The following is a 17,332-nucleotide window of genomic DNA, read 5'->3' on the forward strand; positions in this document are numbered from 1 at the left end:
TTGCAGTGATATGGACCGAGAGCCATACGAGCGCACCAGGGAAGAATGTGGACAAGGAAGTGTTGGTGCCACCCCGAATGCTCTTCTGCCGTGCGTTGTAAAAGTCTTTGCAAGCGCGCTACACTCTTCAGCAAGCCCGGCTGTGTCAGAAATAGGCGCATATTGAGATGGATCCGGTTTGTAGGGTAGTATCGGGACAATGGTGTGTGACGGGTGCATTCCGTACAATGGGATGAAGGGTGAAAAACCAGCAGTGCTCCGAGGGGCGGTATTATAGGCATAGGTGACGAAAGGCAGAAAGACATCCCAATTTGTTTGATCGGCGGCGACGTACATTGGCAGCATGTCACCGAACGTGCGGTTCAAGCGTTCGGTTAGGCCATTCGTCTGCGGGTGGTAAGTAGTAGTTTTGCGGTGAACAGCATGGCACTCTTTGAGAATGGCTTCGACGACTTCCTACAAGAAGACATGGCCTCGATAGCTGAGAAGTTCCTGGGTTGGACCATGACGCAACATGAATATGTGTAGCAGGAAGGAGGCAACATCGCGCGCTGTAGCCGCTGGGAGGCGGCGGTTTCGGCGTATCGCGTTAGATGGTCAAGAGCGACCATGGCCCAGCGGTTACCAGCCGACGTCAGAGGAAGTAGTCCGTACAAATCGATACCCACGCGATACCCACGCGCCCAAACGGACTTTCAGGGAGAGGTAATGTTTTTAGACCGACTGGCCACACATGCGTTGGAGGTTTTCGGGGTTGGCAATCGAGGCAGGAGCAGACGAACGGAAGCATCGTTGTGGAATGCGGTGGTAAGCCATGGCTACTTGCCAGTACCCCGAACGCAAATCGAGAGATGAAAAGTATTCTGCTCCCTGGAGGCTGTCAATCGCGTCGTCGATTCGCGGCAGTGGATAAACATCCTTCCGAGTGATCTCGTTGAGCCGTCGGTAGCCCACACACAACCGCACAGAAGCGTCCTTCTTGGCAACGAGAACAACAGGAGACGCCCATGGGCTGTTCGAGGGTCGAATAACGTCGCGTCGAAGCATATCGTCGACTTGCTCATTAATTAGCCGACGTACTGTGAGACAGGCGATATGGACGTTGCCGCAGTGGTGATTGGGCGCCAATGTTGATGCGATGCGTAACAGCGGACGTGCGGCTGAGAGAATTTTGCCCGACATCGAAAGAAGAACGAAATTCTTCCAACAGGCACGGAAGCTGAGAATGCTGGACCGACGTAAGGTTGTAAGGAATGAAGGGACCAAATACATCAGCGGGTCATGATTCAGACATGGAAACAGCACTGATGGTACGGGAACTGGTGCAGTGCAAGTCATCGCGTGCTTACAGAACTTGTGCGTCTTCAAGGGGCTCCACTCTGTCGAGACATTTCCCTCTCACCAACATAACAATGTGCGGGGATAGGGTGGTGGCAAAAATAGCGGTGCTAGCCTGGGTGACTTGCACGGTCGCGAAAGGTACCAGCCACCTTTTCCTAGTGCAAACGCGGCCAGATGGCGAAATCAGTGCAATGGTGTCGCAGAGACCGGCGCAGTAAACTGGCACGGCCGTCGACGAGCTTGGAGGCACTTTGGTATCGTCTTTGACGAGGATCTTGGTGAATGCCGATGGACTGTCTGCCGGTGTCACATGCGAGAACAGTGAGAGTTCGATGGCGGCTAGTGCGCAGTGAATTATGGCGTCGTGGCGGGCGAGAAATTCTCATCCCAGTATGACGTCGTGGGAGCATACAGCAATCATGATGAACTTGACGTCATACAGAACGTCCTGAATGATGACCCGAACAGTGCATACTGCTGTAGGCCTAATAATCGTGGAGCTGGCGGTACGGAGGGACATCCCAGAATGTGGCGTCGTCAGTTTTCCGTGTAAGCGGCTAAGTTTTGCTTCCATAACGGATACGGCGGCTCCAGTGTCGATAAGGGCAGATGCGCGAACACGGTACAAGAACACGTCTATGACATTCGATGGACTTCGCTTAGGGCTTTTACAGTTCGATAGCGTTGCAGCCCTTCCTCGTAGACTGCGACGACTAGTATTCCTGCTCTCGTGCGACAGAACGTGGCCGCATTGGCTACGCTGAGCGACGCCGTGGAGACGGAGAGCGTCGGTGACATAGGCAGGTCGCAGAATGCACGGCTGGACTGGCTGGTGACGGGTGACGCGATTCGAGGTGGCTGCATGCGATGGCGGTAACGTGCCACGTGACAGGCATAACCACATGCAAAGCAGATGGGCCGGTTTTCGAGTGAGCGCCACTGGTTCGCCTGGGCGCGCATTTACAAAGGCGAGCGAATACCCCCCCCCCCCCCCACAATGCACCGCGCCACGGCGCTCTCTGGGGCTATGCATTTTGGCCGGCCAAATTGTGTCAGGCGGCTGCCAGTCCCCGTGTTTTCGTATCAGCGGAAACATAGCGACCGCGCGACCGCCCCTGTGCCTGGCTCTCCATGCCTGGACGATGCGACCATAGCAAACGCCTTACGAATGAATCGGATACTCGTGAACAGACAGTAAGTGCTTCGAGAGACGCTGTGCGCACACTTCTCGCTGCCGAAAGCCGTCTCGTCCAGGATGCATTGAAGCGGACACACACAGCCTGCAGCGAAGAACAACGCGACGGACATTGCTCTACTCCACTTGGTAAGTTTTACAGCGAAAGCTGTTATGAGATCATTTCACCGGCCGTTTTTGGCGCCGTAGTTGTCCGCCGCCGCCGCCGCCGCCGGTGTCCGTAACCAGTATCGCTCGAAATAAGAAAAAAAAAACGAAATAAGAAAAAAATTCCAGGATGGAATGAGGTTCGAACCTGGGCCCTCTGCGTGGGAGCCCAGTATTCAACCTCTAAGCTATGCCGGTGCTTGAAACTGCTCTGCAAAAAGGTGCTATACGGGCTTCATGTCGGGAAGGAACCACATTAGCATATGCAATATAGCGTGGTCGAAGAGTAAAATAAACACCAAGCGTCGCACAACGCGAATTCTGTAACCAGGCGTCACACAATGCGAATTGCGCAACGAGTAGGTTGTTGAATGCTTCCAACCCATTACAAAGGGCTCTGCCGTAATTCTTCGTCGTCATCAGGCACAGCATCAACAAAGTGCGCATAATGTCATACATGCGTTTAGCAGGTACCACGGCTCTCCGTAGAATGACGAAAAATGGCACAGTGCCTGCTGCCCTACTTCTAAAAGATTACAATGATTTATAGCGTAGTGGGTTCCTCGCAAGTGCACTTGTATTGGTTGCCAAGGAAGCCCATAAGCGCATGATCCATTTCCTCGGGGTCTCAGTAAAAAACAATGATTTAGAGCATAGTGGGTTCCTCGCAAGTTGACTTGTATTGGTTGCCAAGGAAGCCCATAAGCGCATGATTCATTTCCTCGGGATGGATGGATGGATGGATGGATGGATGGATGAATGGATGGATGGATGGATGGATGGATGGATGGATGGATGGATGGATGGATGGATGGATGGATGGATGGATGGATGGATGAATAAACTTTATTTCGGTCTCAGTAAAATTGCAATGATTTACAGCGTAGTGGGTTCCTCGCAAGTGCACTTGTATGGGTTGCCAAGGAAGCCCGTAAGCGCATGATCTATTTCCTCGGGGTCTCAGTAACGTTGTTCGCCCCCCCCCCCCCTCCGTATCTCTCCCACGTCAGCCTATGTTATACAGCATGACGGGAAAGGGAAATAGCGAGCGGGCGTCACCTAATGCAAATTACATAACTGGTGGGCCGTTTAAAGCTTCCAACCCATTAGAAAGGGCTGAGCCATAATTCTTCATCGTCATCAGTCGTCGCGTCAACAAAGTGCACATAATGCCTTACATACGTGTAGCTGGTGCCTCGCTTCTCTGCAGAATGACGAATAATGGCTTAGTAAGTGCTCTCCAACTTCACAAAAATTGTGATTTATGGCGTAGTGGGTACTTTTCTAGTGTACTTCTTTGTAGCCCCAAGAGAGCTTACAACGGGCTCTAGAAACGCCGCTATTCCAGCTTTCGCTGTGACTGTGCTGCGATTTCAGCGCAGGCCTGGCGTTTTTTTGTTGCTGCTCAGCATGGATCAATTAAAAAGCGCGTTTCTGATACTGTCAGTATATCTAAGGCTACGAACGTTGCTCGGGCAGCAAGCGCAGCTTTCACTAGCTAGTGGCGATGCAAGCGTGCGACCATAAAAGCCTGCGCGCAAACTTTATCGTGCTGCCGCTTCCAAGCTTGCGAAGCTAAAAGATAAAAGAAAAGCACGCAGCCCTAAAGCACTGCCTTTAGTGGAATAAATTTAAGGGGAGGAAATTGAACTTAAAATAGGGAGCTCTTCGAGTATGTGCTTTTTTTCATGGCTTCACCGCAATACGGCTCTGTGTTCCAGTGAAGGCAAGGGAGACTCGCACTTATCCGCACTCGTTTGTGGCTTCAGCTTTCTTTCCTCCCGCTGTATATTGTGTGATCTGGCAGTATTGTGCAACCCTCCTCCATGAAATTGTCGAGTGCACTCTATACGGCTCTACTCTCCATGATGTCAACACTTTAACGCTTCATCACTGTAAAAATATATATTAGAGGGAGGCTTACTAAAATCACGTCCGCCACTGTAGTGATCACTGTACCCATGCAGAAAAAAAGAACAAAACAAGGGATAACAATTTATTAACAAGAAAAGTGTCCCATGAAGTAAGAACAAGCAAAAGAGACGAGGGTAGCGATGCGGGCTTGTTGGTCTGTCATGGTACTTGGATGTGGGCGCAAAAAGACAAGGACGAAGGGAAGAAGACACACACACCTTCGTCCTTGTCTTTTTGCGCCCACATCCAAGCAAAAGAGGTTTTTGGTTTATTGGTATATCACAAGCATAAACATGTTTTATATATATATATACACACACAGACATTAATGTTTATTGAAGCAAGGTAAATAACTTGTAAATGTGTGCAGAGCAAAGATGACAGAAAATTCTGTAGTGCTTTGAAGTTCAGAAGACAACTGGAAATGTGCAACCGCACTCCGGCAAAGTGATAACTAGGGATGTGCAAATATTCAAGTTTCGAATTCAAATAGAATAATTCGTTTTGACTTTTGAATAGCTAGTATTTGAAGTTTTGAATAATTCAACACGACGAATATCAAAGACGCGACAAAGGTTAATAGTGCAATTTGATTAGGGTGGGATGGCAAAAACTAACGCTAAAGTCGCTAAACTTCATTAAATTTTCACCTTTCGTTAAAACTTTCATCGATATGCTGGTTCAAAAGTGAGTACATGTTCATTTTAAAAAAAGATTATGTTTTTTCCACGCCTCATGGCTAGTGGCCAGGGAAATTCTGTGAGACTTGAACTGCTGGCAACCAAAAATAACCAGCACACTGAGCTCAGGTCTTATAGGCAAGAGGTTCACAAATACTTCAATGAGCCCCTAATCACAAGAAAGGATGATCCTTTAACATACTGCAAAGAGCACGGAGCTGCACTTTATCGAGGTGTCGCCAGAATCGCTTTGTGATACCTTCCCATCCCTGCTATTAAGGTACCCAGTGAACAGCGAAAAGTTTTAGTTGATTACCCAGTGAACTGCAGGAAACACCTTAACATCGCGGCAAGAGAGCCTGAAGCCAGGTCATGTGAAACTGCTTGTGTCATGACAATTCATAGTCTTTCGGTAGTAGTCACACACCGCATTATGTGTTCGAAGACATGAGCAGATTTTATTTCCTTGTTCTTTCTTTCAGTTTCAAATAAAACATTCTGTATTCGATATCTATATTTGACATTTTCGGCCACTATTTGGCACTATTCGATTCAAGATGAAATTCACTATTTGCACACCCCTACTGATAACAAAAGATCTCAGAGAAACTCGCCATCAAGACAAAGGAAGCAGAAAGGTGTTATATTTGACATGATTACTATTTCTGCTTTTGTTCTCACAGCATCAAGACCACTGTAGTATTCTAGAACAGGGGTCGACATGTTCAAGGAAAGACATGCTCTGAGGTCTGTTCACTGGTCTCCTTTTCTGTCTTACTGGCATTGTGGTCACTGCTGCCGTGCAACTAGGCTGTGCAACCAGGGTTATGTTGCTTACATCTGGAGTAACTGAACCTTGACCTCTTTCGCTTTTGTGAGTTACTTTTGTTACATTTGTTCATTTTGCTTAGCTGCCCCATTTGAAATGCGAAGCATTTCTTAGCAGACTGCAGGCTATTTGAGCTTGTCTATCTACGTATCTGTCTAGCCGCCTACGTCTGGGCGCTCTTGTGGTACATCAAAAATTCAGTCAGCCCTCAGTGATGAGGGCTGACAGCACTGAGGACCACAGTAGCTCCTAACGGTAAGGCATAGCAAAAGTCAATCATCATGGAATACCACATTGTGACTGCATGACAACATGACTTGACAGCGTGACTTGAATGGGCCACAGCTGGAGGAGCCAAGGCTTGTCCGTTAGTAGGTGCCATTCTTTAACATGACTGTATGCATGATACTGTGGTAGCAGTGCAGAACCAGATGCTTGCGCCTGTGGCTAAGGTCACCAATTGTAGGGGTATGATGTCACAACAGCCAACGTGAGAAGTCGTTGTCCTCACTTTGATTCAAGGATAGGTGAAGCACCTAAGTGCAGTGTCGGCGATGAGCAGCCTGTATGATGAGCAGCTCCTTTGCTTAGATTTAGGTGCATGTTAAAGAATCCCATGTGGCCTAAATTGATCCAAAGTCACCCACTACGGTGTGCCTCACAATCACATCACGGTTTTGGCGCATAAAACCCTAGAAAGGTTGTTATTGAAACCAGGCTGGCACTGTGCCTAGGGCTGCCATAAAACCCATTAGGCGGGAGGCAGCGACCATTCAATGCAGCCTTGCACTGGGCACATTCTGCTCGACGTTTAGCTTGAGAGAATGGGGCCTCTTCTTTGGCCTGTTGGCAGCTGGCTCAACTACTGGGCGCCTTGCAGGCATCCTCTTAGACCCCCTCGTGAGCCTTGGCCGACGCTTGGCAATGCTGGTTGGCTGCACTCGTATCTGACGAGCCCGGCGACGTCTTCCTGCAGCGGTAGCCTTGAGTGCCAGCATCAGCGTAGTTCCATCCGTGCTGTTTTGCACACGAGCCAGCTCCTCTCCAAGGCCCTTCAGGATCTCGAGGTAAGCCGGATTGTGTGCATTCATGGCAGGCACACGCCGTACCTGGGCCTCCAGGAATAGACCTTTTTCAAGCAATCCCAGAACCCCCCGAGGGCGCGCGAAGCACTATGGGAAAAGTGTGTACGGCGAGCCCGCCCGCTGTTCCGTCGCTCGCTGCTCGTTGGCGCCGTGGGAGCACCAAACAAAAAAAAAACACGTCACCACTGGTTGACTATTATTAAATACTAAATGCTACCCGTCTGAACGCACCTGCATGTATCTCTACGCATGAAATGCAAAAGAAATGATGCAGTCAGTGTAGGTATATCACCGAGCGGATGTATACTGGATCTAGCAGTTAAGCGGCATGCGAGTTATCACGTGCCGGTATAATGCAGTAAAAACGTGCTATCGTGAGCAATGTGAGCTGGAACACCGAATTCGTATTTATTCAATGATTACTTGTTCACAAGCCACTACGGCATTTAATGCCATAGTGGCTCGTGATAGGGTTTAATCAAACTGTAGAGAGGTGTTACAGTGTTCAGGTATACAGATTATTATATTATTTTAATTGACAAGTCATGCGCTGTACAAAGAAGTGAGCACATCCTAAACATGTTTAAAGAAAAAGGGATTGGACTAGAATTCACTTGTGAGATGCCTTGCTCTGATAATTTACAGTTTCTTGATACGTGCTTATAAGTTTAACTGCGGAGCATGTTCGCGGGCACTATAGCCTGCGTTCATTGAAATCGGTGTTCAATTTCGCGTCGGCGCATTCGAATCTTGTTAAACGAGGAATTGTGATGTCATGATTACGCAAGGCATTGGAAAAAAACTTGCGCACATAAGATGAGCAGTAGTTTCCAGCCGCAAAGTGATCAAAGAGGCGGGATATCCTGCGTATCGTTGTATCAGTTCGCGAAAATCTATTCGCATGGCAAAGAAAGATTAACACGGACGTTCTGCATCCATAAATAATAAACTAGAAATACTGCAGTTATTCCACGTATGTATAAGAAGTTCTTCAGTCGCATGGCCTGAAGAACGTAGGGAAGGGATGCGGGGGTGAAGGTTGTGTTTACCGCCCCAAATAAGCTCAGTCGCATTAAGGTCGCAGGGGTCTGCGGTTGGCAAAGAAAAATGCGGTCAGAGGCATGCCACTTGTTTTGTAAATTGTGCAGGAGTTAACCATAAATTTATCTTTCTTGTGTCCACATGTACATCGGCCAGACTGGTCGATGTATTAATACGTATACGCGCCTCAGCGTACATCGAAACTCATTGAATGGAGCTGTCTCATCTCGCCTCTCTATATCAGTCATGAAAATGTAATCCCATCTTCGAAAGCACAGTAATTTTGTACCATCAACCTAATCGGAGAACGCGAGAAATTTCGGTGGCATATCATGCCACAAATAATGCCACACTTTGTGTCAGTCAACCTTCTCAGTCGTTACAAGACAAGGAATTCTACTTTATTAATCGACTGTAAGCACACGCCTTGGTTGTTTGACTTTTCGTACCTCTTTATGACACGCGCGACGCACTCACATTTTTTAATGCTTTTTTTCACGCATGCAATAATCTTTCAGTTGTGTGTGAGCGCTGGTTTGTGCATTTCCTTCCTTGTACTGTTCCATTCTTTTTTCGCTCTAAGTATTATTCCAACCTGTAGCTATAGCACCAACGAAGGTTAGTAGGCACTTATAGTTCGTTACATATATGGTGCGAGCGACGCAATGGATGTAGCCCATTTCCCCAAATGCCGAGTACGCTTTCTAGTGTACTCTTCAGATATCAGAACCTCACGCTGTAGTCGTCGACAGTGTCAATGGACGTTGATTCCAAATGCATCCGAGAATCATAGACCGCTCCTGCATTTCGTAAACAGCCGAGCTGTATTTTTTTATTTATGCCGTAAGGCGCAGTGGGGCTAAAAAAATAAATAAAAGGTGACGCGTCTGAGCTGCTCAACTTAGAGTTACTGTGTATGCTTAAAGGTAGCATATACAGTAACTCTAGCTCAACTGGTCCAACAGTGGGAGAGATGCAAATCGTCGAGAGGCCGTCGCAGCTAAGCACTTAAGTTCGGGATTGAATTGCGCAGTAACATGTTGCTCCTTGCTAAATTCACTGTGTCTAAGAAGTCCTGGCATGGCGCAAGTGGAAAGCTACAGCGCGAGACATGCGCGCACGTCGCGGCGGCTGCTGCGGCGTACACATCCCATGAGCGCTTGCGCGCCCGTTGGTGGCGCTCGTGTGCTTGAAAAAGGTCTATTGGTATGCATGTTCTTGGGCCTGCACAGAAAGTGGTGAAGGAAATAATGTTCACATGATACACTACACCAACAAGAACTGCACATTTATTTTGCTGTTCTCTAACTGCAGCCAAGGGCTCAGTAATAAAGGTTAAACTGAGGAGTCAGTTTTAGGTGAAGCTTTCCCTGTCTCCTGTTTTGACTGTCCTGCCACTGGTAGTGCTGCCAATCTAAAAAGTATACAGTTTTACTGCCTCAGGTAAAGAAATGCTTGACATTTCTTAACATTTACATAGTATATACAGCTGTGTTTTTCAGTATGCTTTGTCTTCATATAGTGTTGTCCCATGCAAAGACATGGGAAAATTTTTAGTTTAGATTACTTTTGAAGTTTGAACATATTGCAATAATGAATTTGCTTTAGCCAAGCTGCAATGATTTAACAAGTTATGACTCTAATACACATCAGTAATGACACTAATTGTTTCTGTGGACCTACCTATATCTCTGTCGGCACTAATGGCAGTTCTTGCTTGTGGTTGCAGTTGGGGTATGTATGTCCAAATGATCAGTCAGTCGAAACTTGGCGCTCTGGAGTCACAACTGCAGCCAAAGAGTTAAACCCTAACAAAGAGTTAACCCTTCATTAGTCGGATGCTGAATTCAGGCACGTACCTGTCCTAATTCATTATTTAATTGGAATCTATCCTGCACGATTTGCATAAGTATGTTCACGGTGTGCAGACGCACCTGCAGTTAAACATACCACATTCAAGTGCTTCAAAAGGCCTCTGGATATGCCTCTTCCGCAGCATGCCGCATACAGCAGAAAAGGCAGCTGCATGAAGCATGGCTTCCAAAGAGGAGATGACATAGCTACCTGGCTCTCTTGGACAAAAAGTCCAGTGAGCTGACCTTGGAATAAGGGTCTATACCATGATAGCTTGCATTCTCTCTCTTTTTTCTTCTACCAATAAAAGCTTTCTCATTAAACCAATGGGATTCTACCTGTTTTGTTGCAAACAAGAAGGGAAAAACACGAAATAACCTACACTTAGCAAGGGTAGATTTTTGGTCTTGTTGGTGCGACGTATTCATAGTGTTAAGCGTGGAACTATTAAGACTGAGACAAGACAGAGAGTGTTTGTGTTACTCCATGTTTCATCTCTGTCGTGTTGCGTGCTTGACACTATTAATATCCTACTTTGTCTCTTTTCACGATTTCACGATCAGCACATGATGATGATCATAATGCCTGTGGCCACATCCCCTTGATGTTGCAGGTCAACAGCCAGAGCTGGATCAGGCCAAAAATAAAAATAAGCTTTAGGAAAAAAATTATAAAACATGGAGAAAAAGATATTACACCCTGAAAAGTACAAAATCAGAAACCTGGATTCCTGAGCAGCATTACGTTCTGCAGGTGCTAGGGCCGGTGACACAAGCTCATGTGAGGTAATAAAATGCCTTAATATCAACCCAGTCGGACCTTTTCGGTTTCAAAGGAGAGGGCAACCCTAACTTGTCAGCAGTTGAGATTAACAAGAAAGATGTGAGATCATATGCACATTATGCCAGGATCTTTTTTGTTTGTGTGTTTGTGTCTGTGTGTGTAGGGGTGGTGCTCGATGTCAACATATACGTTCTTGTATCAGTTCTTGTATCACTCCAGTATGCTCTGACCTGTTCCTGGCAGTAGGCGATTGTAAATTAGCCCACTAAATGAAGGGCTTTGACATATTAGCTTGTTTTAGATGCGTAGATGGTTCCTCGATATACAAATCAGGTTTGAAATGCACCACATGCGCTGGCATTATAACACTATAGGAAAGAAAGAAATCCCAAGCTTCTAGTAAAACCACTCGAAACTCATCAAATGAGGCATAGCTTTCTACAGCGAAATCTGTTATGAGATCACAACAATGGCCGTTTTTGGCGCCATAGTTGTCTGCTGCCGGCGATATCCGTAACCACTATCATGCAAAATAAGATAAAAAAATGAATTTTGAAAAAATATCTAGTATGGAACGGGGCTCGAACCTGGACCCTCTCCGTGGTAGCCCAGTGTTCTACCACAGAGCCATGCCACTGCTTCAAACTTCTTTGCATAAAGACCCTACACAGGCTTCATGCCGGGAAGAAACGACATTAACATGTGTAATATAGTGTGGTAGAAGAGTAAAATAAGAACCAGGCGTCACCCAATGCAAATTGTGTAGACAGGTGTTGCACAATGTGAATTGCGTAACTAGTGGGTCATTGAATGCTTCCAACTCATTGCAAAAGGCTCTGGCATAATATCTTCATCAACATCAGCCACAGCATCAACAGAGTGCACATAATGCCTTGCAGATGTGTAACGGGTACCTTGCTTCTCCGCAGAATGATAAATAATGGCGCAGTCGGTGCTTCCCAACTTGACAAAATTATTATTTATGGTGTAGTGGCATGTGTACTTGTATTAGTAGCCCCAAGAGAATTTACAACGGACTGTAGAAGTGCTGCTCTTCCAACTTTTGCTGTGACTGTGCTGTGCTTTCTGCACAGGCCTGGCGTTATTTATGCATCTGGCGAGCAGTGAAAAAGTCCTGCCATCATCTTCTAGAGCATGGGTCTCAGCCGCATGCAGCCCGCCAACCTTTCGCTAGCAGCCCGTAGCCCACGCATGACAGTTTTCCCATATTTTTTGATGACTTTTGTGACTTTGCTAAATGGTGCTGGCATTATTTTCTTGCCTGTCGTGATTAATAACACTTTGTTCGGGTAAGCCACACAAATGCGAATGGTCATAAGCATCTTTTATTCATCAGACACCTCATGCGGTCACCTTGTGTTGAAACATCACCGCAGAACAAAAACTAAACTTAAGGATCGGCGTCCAGATATTAGTCATTGTGGAGATCGGTATAGACATGTTTCTCTATTCCTGATGCCAAATACCCTTAAGAAATGACCAATATGAGAGATATGGGAAAGGCTTCCCTTCAAATGGCAATGTTAGCTGACATTTTACTTACACTCCCCCACTCCCTCCCCACGCAGTTCTGACATTTTCACTGTCACTGCCCTTTGTAAGATTAAATTTCATAACTGCAGTCCGATAGCTGATGTGAGTTTGAGACCCCTGTTTTAGAGCATAGCCTTAAACCATCAGTTTAAAAGATTAAAAAACAGTGGCTATTTCCAAAGCATGCTCGTAGGAATCAGTGAAAATTAAAAAAAAAGAAACCAAAAACCCATGCGCCACCGAAGAAATAAGGACACACTGACCTCAGCAAAGCAGCAGTTGTTCTGTTTTTGTACAGCATTTAGCACTATATGAAACAAGCAGGGCGAACATGCAGTGTCAGTGTTTCTTTGTCTTCAGCGCTTCATAAGCTTTAAGGGATTCTGCAAAGCGGTGAACAATAACTGAAGAAAAAGTACACAACAAACCACCAAGACCCCCTTGTACTATGTGCTAAGAAGGTTGTGTGCAGTATTCCCCAAACCTGCGGTAAGGAATATACATGATTTGCTCCTTGCATGGCCGAAGGTTATCTGTATGATGGAGCCCAGTGTGTCAGAATTGACGACGTGTGCTCAGATCCTGTACCTGTTAAGTCGGGCATTCCACAGGGTCTGCGCTGGGCCCTTGTTCTTCGTGATATCTCTGTCTGTCACAACATTCAGAATCCTAGTGATCAGGCTCTACTTAACAATGCTTTCGCACAAATTGCAGTGTGGTGCACAGATTGGCAAATGAAAATAAACATTAAAAAATCTGTTGCGATGACTGTGACACAAAACGACAGCCATTAAGTTATCACTGCATTGGCGGCAGGTCTCTTGCTGTTTTAAACAGATATAGATACCTCAGGGTGACGGTAACGTCGGATATGAGGTGGAATGAACACATATATTGAAAGGTGTGCGGAGGGCTATGTGGAAATTAGGTTACTTAAAAAGAAATATGCGGCAATGTGCACACGAGGTTTAATTAATAGCGTATAAAACTGTAGTCCATCCTGTAATAGAATATGCATCGATAGGTTGGGGCCCATACAGTCAAGGAAACGCAAACAAACTAGAAACTGTCCAAAAGAAAGTGGTTAGGTTTGTATATCGTTCTTATAGCTGGCGCACTTCTGCTAGTGCTTTGGTAAAAAAAGCAGGTCTAGAATTCCTACAAAAGTGGCGCCAACACGACCGGTTAAAAAATTCATGCACCTGTTATTCCATGATAAACTTGGTATTCATAAACACACTTACATATAGCCAGTGTCCAGGTGAGCCACCCATTCACACCACAGTAAAAAAATAAAAGAATATCCCTGCCACACTGAAACTTGCAAAGTTGTTTTCTCCAAAGACAATTTGTGAATGGAACCGCCTGCCAGCCGGCATTGTGGAATGTCTAACTACTGATTCTTTTGTACAAATTCTTCATTTGTAATTGCTTTGACAATAATTTACAACCGTTATAGTTTCGAATGTTGTCCATATGTCTTGCACTTTTTTTTGTGAGCACATTATAACTTTTCTTTAACCCCTTTTAGTTGACATGACATGTCTATCGCATCTTCACATTCTTTTTTTTTCTTTTACGTGAGAAGAAGTTCTGTCATCTTTCTCCAGTCAGTTTGCGCATACCATGCTTTAAAAATTGCATATCTGCTTTGTATCTCACTCTTCAGGAACGTTTTTTTTTCTTGTTCTTTTCGATTCATGTGACACAATTGTTGTATCTTGATTTGTTCACTTCGTTTTGTACTTGTAACTCCCACTCCTGCTTACAGCCTCATCTAGAGGCTAGCAGTACTGTATGAATAAACAAATAAATAAATAAATAAATAAATAGGGCATACAGGACGCTGTATTAATAAACGTCTCCTGCAACACAGATACCCCTGCCAACAATTGCAAGCAGCAGGTCACCTCGTTGCACACTGAAAACAATGCTGTACACCAATGTTCCGTGACACGTGTTGCTTGCACATTGCAGTGACAAAGATACCAGGGAGATAAAAGAAACCCTTTTCATCATAGGGGCAAAAGAGCAATGTATCAGCACACCCTTGCTGTTGCATTTAACGCAAGCAGAAATAAAATTTCTAGAAAGTGATATACACTGATCCGCCGAAAATTTGTCTGTGCTTAATAAGGCATATGCTATGTTCTGGCATCATATTTGTTTTCTTTTTTGCCTTTTTGCTTTTTTCTGCCCTTTACCTTAACCCTCGAACCTGATTGTTAAACTACCTTTGACACTTCACAAGATGTGAATAAATCAGTTGTAAGCTTGCACACCAACTGTCCTGTAATCCCTCACGAAAGAAATCGTGAAAGACCACCAACTAGCCGAATTCGTCACTCTGCTAAACCTTTATTACTCCTTGCCAGAATTGTCAAAATGTGTTAATGGCTGTATTAACAAACAAGTGCAGGAAACTGTTTGTACTGAAATGTGGTGGTTCAATGGTGGCTCTTCTAGAAATTCTTTCCATGTATTCAAAGTCAACGCTGGTAGGTTGGAAGGATAATAATAATATCTAGGGTTTAACGTCCCAAAACCACCATATGATTATGAGAGACGCCGTAGTGGAGGGCTCCGGAAATTTCGACCACCTGGGGTTCTTTAACGTGCACCTAAATCTAAGTACACGGGCCTCAAACATTTTCGCCTCCACCGAAAATGCAGCCGCCGCGGCCGGGATTCGATCCCGCGACCTTCGGGTCAGCAGTCGAGTGCCATAACCACTAGACCACCGTGGCGGGGCTAGGTTGGAAGGAAGGCATTCATGTGCAGAAATCGGGGATATGTATTGGTTCTAAGGTTGCTCTGATACTTAGTGATTTATACCTTAGCAAGATTGAGAAGCGGTTAGAAGGTGCCTTAGATAATTCTGTGAATGTTTTTTTTATGTGCACGATTACTTGATTTTTTGTAGAGGACATTGACTCTGTGGTTACCTCAGTGAGCAAGAAATTAGAAATAAATGGAGGAGGGCTGAACTAAAGAATGCCCTTGGAATAATGGAATGCAATTTTTATACATTTCTGTAACATTTCAGAAGAACCGCACATGCTGGCAGTATTCTCCTAGATAGTCAAGGCCACTGTTTCACTTCTCGTCAAAACATTTTAAGGTTGTAAAAAATGGTATAGCCATGTCGTGCCTTAAATTTTCCCTGAACAATTCATGTGAGCACAAAGTGAGTTCTAGCTTTAAAGCACAGCTTACGCGTCTTTTATATGTGGGTTATCCTTGCATTGCAGTGGCCACTGTCGCTGAACGCTTAAAGAAGTCCATTTTGTTAGGAGCGAGCATGATTGCAGAAAGCAACAGGAAGAAACGTGTCATAGGTACTCTTTACATTCCTGCATATCTCACAGGCTAAAGAAAGTGGGAAGTTAGTACGGCATTAATGTTGTGCTTACAGCTTCCAATAAGCTAGGCAAGTTTTGTACTGCTGTGCACAGAAAGAATGAGCAAGTTGACAGCGAGGTGACAACAAGTGGACTAACAAATGTTTCGTAAAACACACCAACAAATTTAGGTTCCTTTTAGCTGTGGCCGCTTCTATGTAGGACATGGGGGCCACTGTGTTAACAAGAGATTATTGGAACATAAAATATCGCTAACCGAAGGCTCAACTCAACGTCTATCCTGTTTTTACATTGTCGAGAGTGTAAATGTATGCCAAAATTCGATGAATGCACAGTTTTGTGCAGGCACAGGAATGAAGAATCACGTCTGATAATTGAGGCGTGGCATATCAGAAATAGTGGTAGCGCATGTGTGAGCCAAGCTCACAGATCTGAAGTGGAGACCGGGCAGGTAGATGTGCTCAAGTGTCATTTTATACTCCGTATGCCGTGGCAAGAAAAAAAAATTGAGGAAGCTTGCACTAGGCCGCGCAAGGCTTCAAACAGCACAGCTGGGCGATTCTGAAGACTAATCTGGTTGCTTCTAGGTTGTTTCTAGGCCTCAGCTTGGTGACACCGATGTCCGAACTCTACCGATGACACCAATGTCCAAACTCCAGAGACAGAACCTCGTGCTGAAACCAAGCGTTCGCACCTCTCGTAGATCTACAAGCACGTCATCATTGGCGTAGGCCTTCTATCACTTCGGGGTCTTCTTGCTGCCGCCGTTGCCTTTCCCGTTCCCTCTCATAGTGTGGGAAAAGACGCGATTCTTCGGGATACTAGGGAACGGAAAAGGCAACGACTGCAGCAAGACCCCAAAGCAATGGAAGGCCTACGCCAATGATGACGTGCCTGTAGATCTATGAGAGGTGCGAACGCTTGGTTTCAGCACGAGGTTCTGTCTCTCGAGTTTGTACATCGGTGTCACCTAGCTAAGGCCTACAAACAACCTAGAAAACAACCTAGAAGCTCGTTGTACATACTCGGGGTCTTCGGCTCGCCGCCATCACTTCGCAGCCATTTCTTGGGCTAACTGTTGCCTTCTTCATTTTTAGTGGACCAGATTTACCAAATATCTGTGGTACATACAAGTTTATGATGATAGTTTTTTTGTTCGCCGGACAAGGAAGGATTTGCTAAATAGCTTGGCTGTTAAAAAATTTCGGGCGGGGGGGAGGTCGTGGGCGCGGTCTGCCATCTTCCAGATCACCCTGCCAAGCACCGGTGTGAGTTTGAAAACCATGATAAAAAAAAAATTGGCCGCGTATCTGCGTGCTTCGCTGCAAATGTCGTCTAAAGACGACAGAAGAGGCGCTGCGTGAGATATGGACGCCATCTGGCAATACGTCGGGAAACATGAGTGCTGTGTTGCGGGCTGGTAGTCCCGGCGCAGCGGCAGGCGAAGACCGGCGGTGACCAACGCGACCGGTGGGGACGCCGGCCAGCTCGAACACGCTGTTTGGCGCGATGAGCCGAAGGAGAAGAAACGTCCGCACTCAACGAGT

The 17,332-nt window shown here is 45.8% G+C and overlaps 1 long non-coding RNA gene across 2 annotated transcripts; it reads left to right on the plus strand.

Moving 5' to 3' along the window:
• Positions 1–2,437: 2,437 nt before the first annotated feature.
• On the plus strand, positions 2,438–10,803 carry LOC119395732 (uncharacterized). 2 transcript variants are annotated; one of them, XR_005184303.2, is made up of 3 exons: positions 2,438–2,665; positions 6,987–7,173; positions 9,962–10,078. It is a non-coding gene; the product is annotated as an uncharacterized LOC119395732 (long non-coding RNA). The 2 variants fall into 2 exon arrangements; XR_005184302.2 differs by lacking the exon at positions 9,962–10,078 and adding an exon at positions 10,700–10,803 and having other exon boundaries at positions 2,439–2,665.
• The last annotated feature ends 6,529 nt before the right edge of the window (positions 10,804–17,332 follow it).

This window comes from Rhipicephalus sanguineus, chromosome 6 (genome assembly GCF_013339695.2).
Source record: "Rhipicephalus sanguineus isolate Rsan-2018 chromosome 6, BIME_Rsan_1.4, whole genome shotgun sequence".
Classification (NCBI taxonomy): domain Eukaryota; kingdom Metazoa; phylum Arthropoda; class Arachnida; order Ixodida; family Ixodidae; genus Rhipicephalus; species Rhipicephalus sanguineus.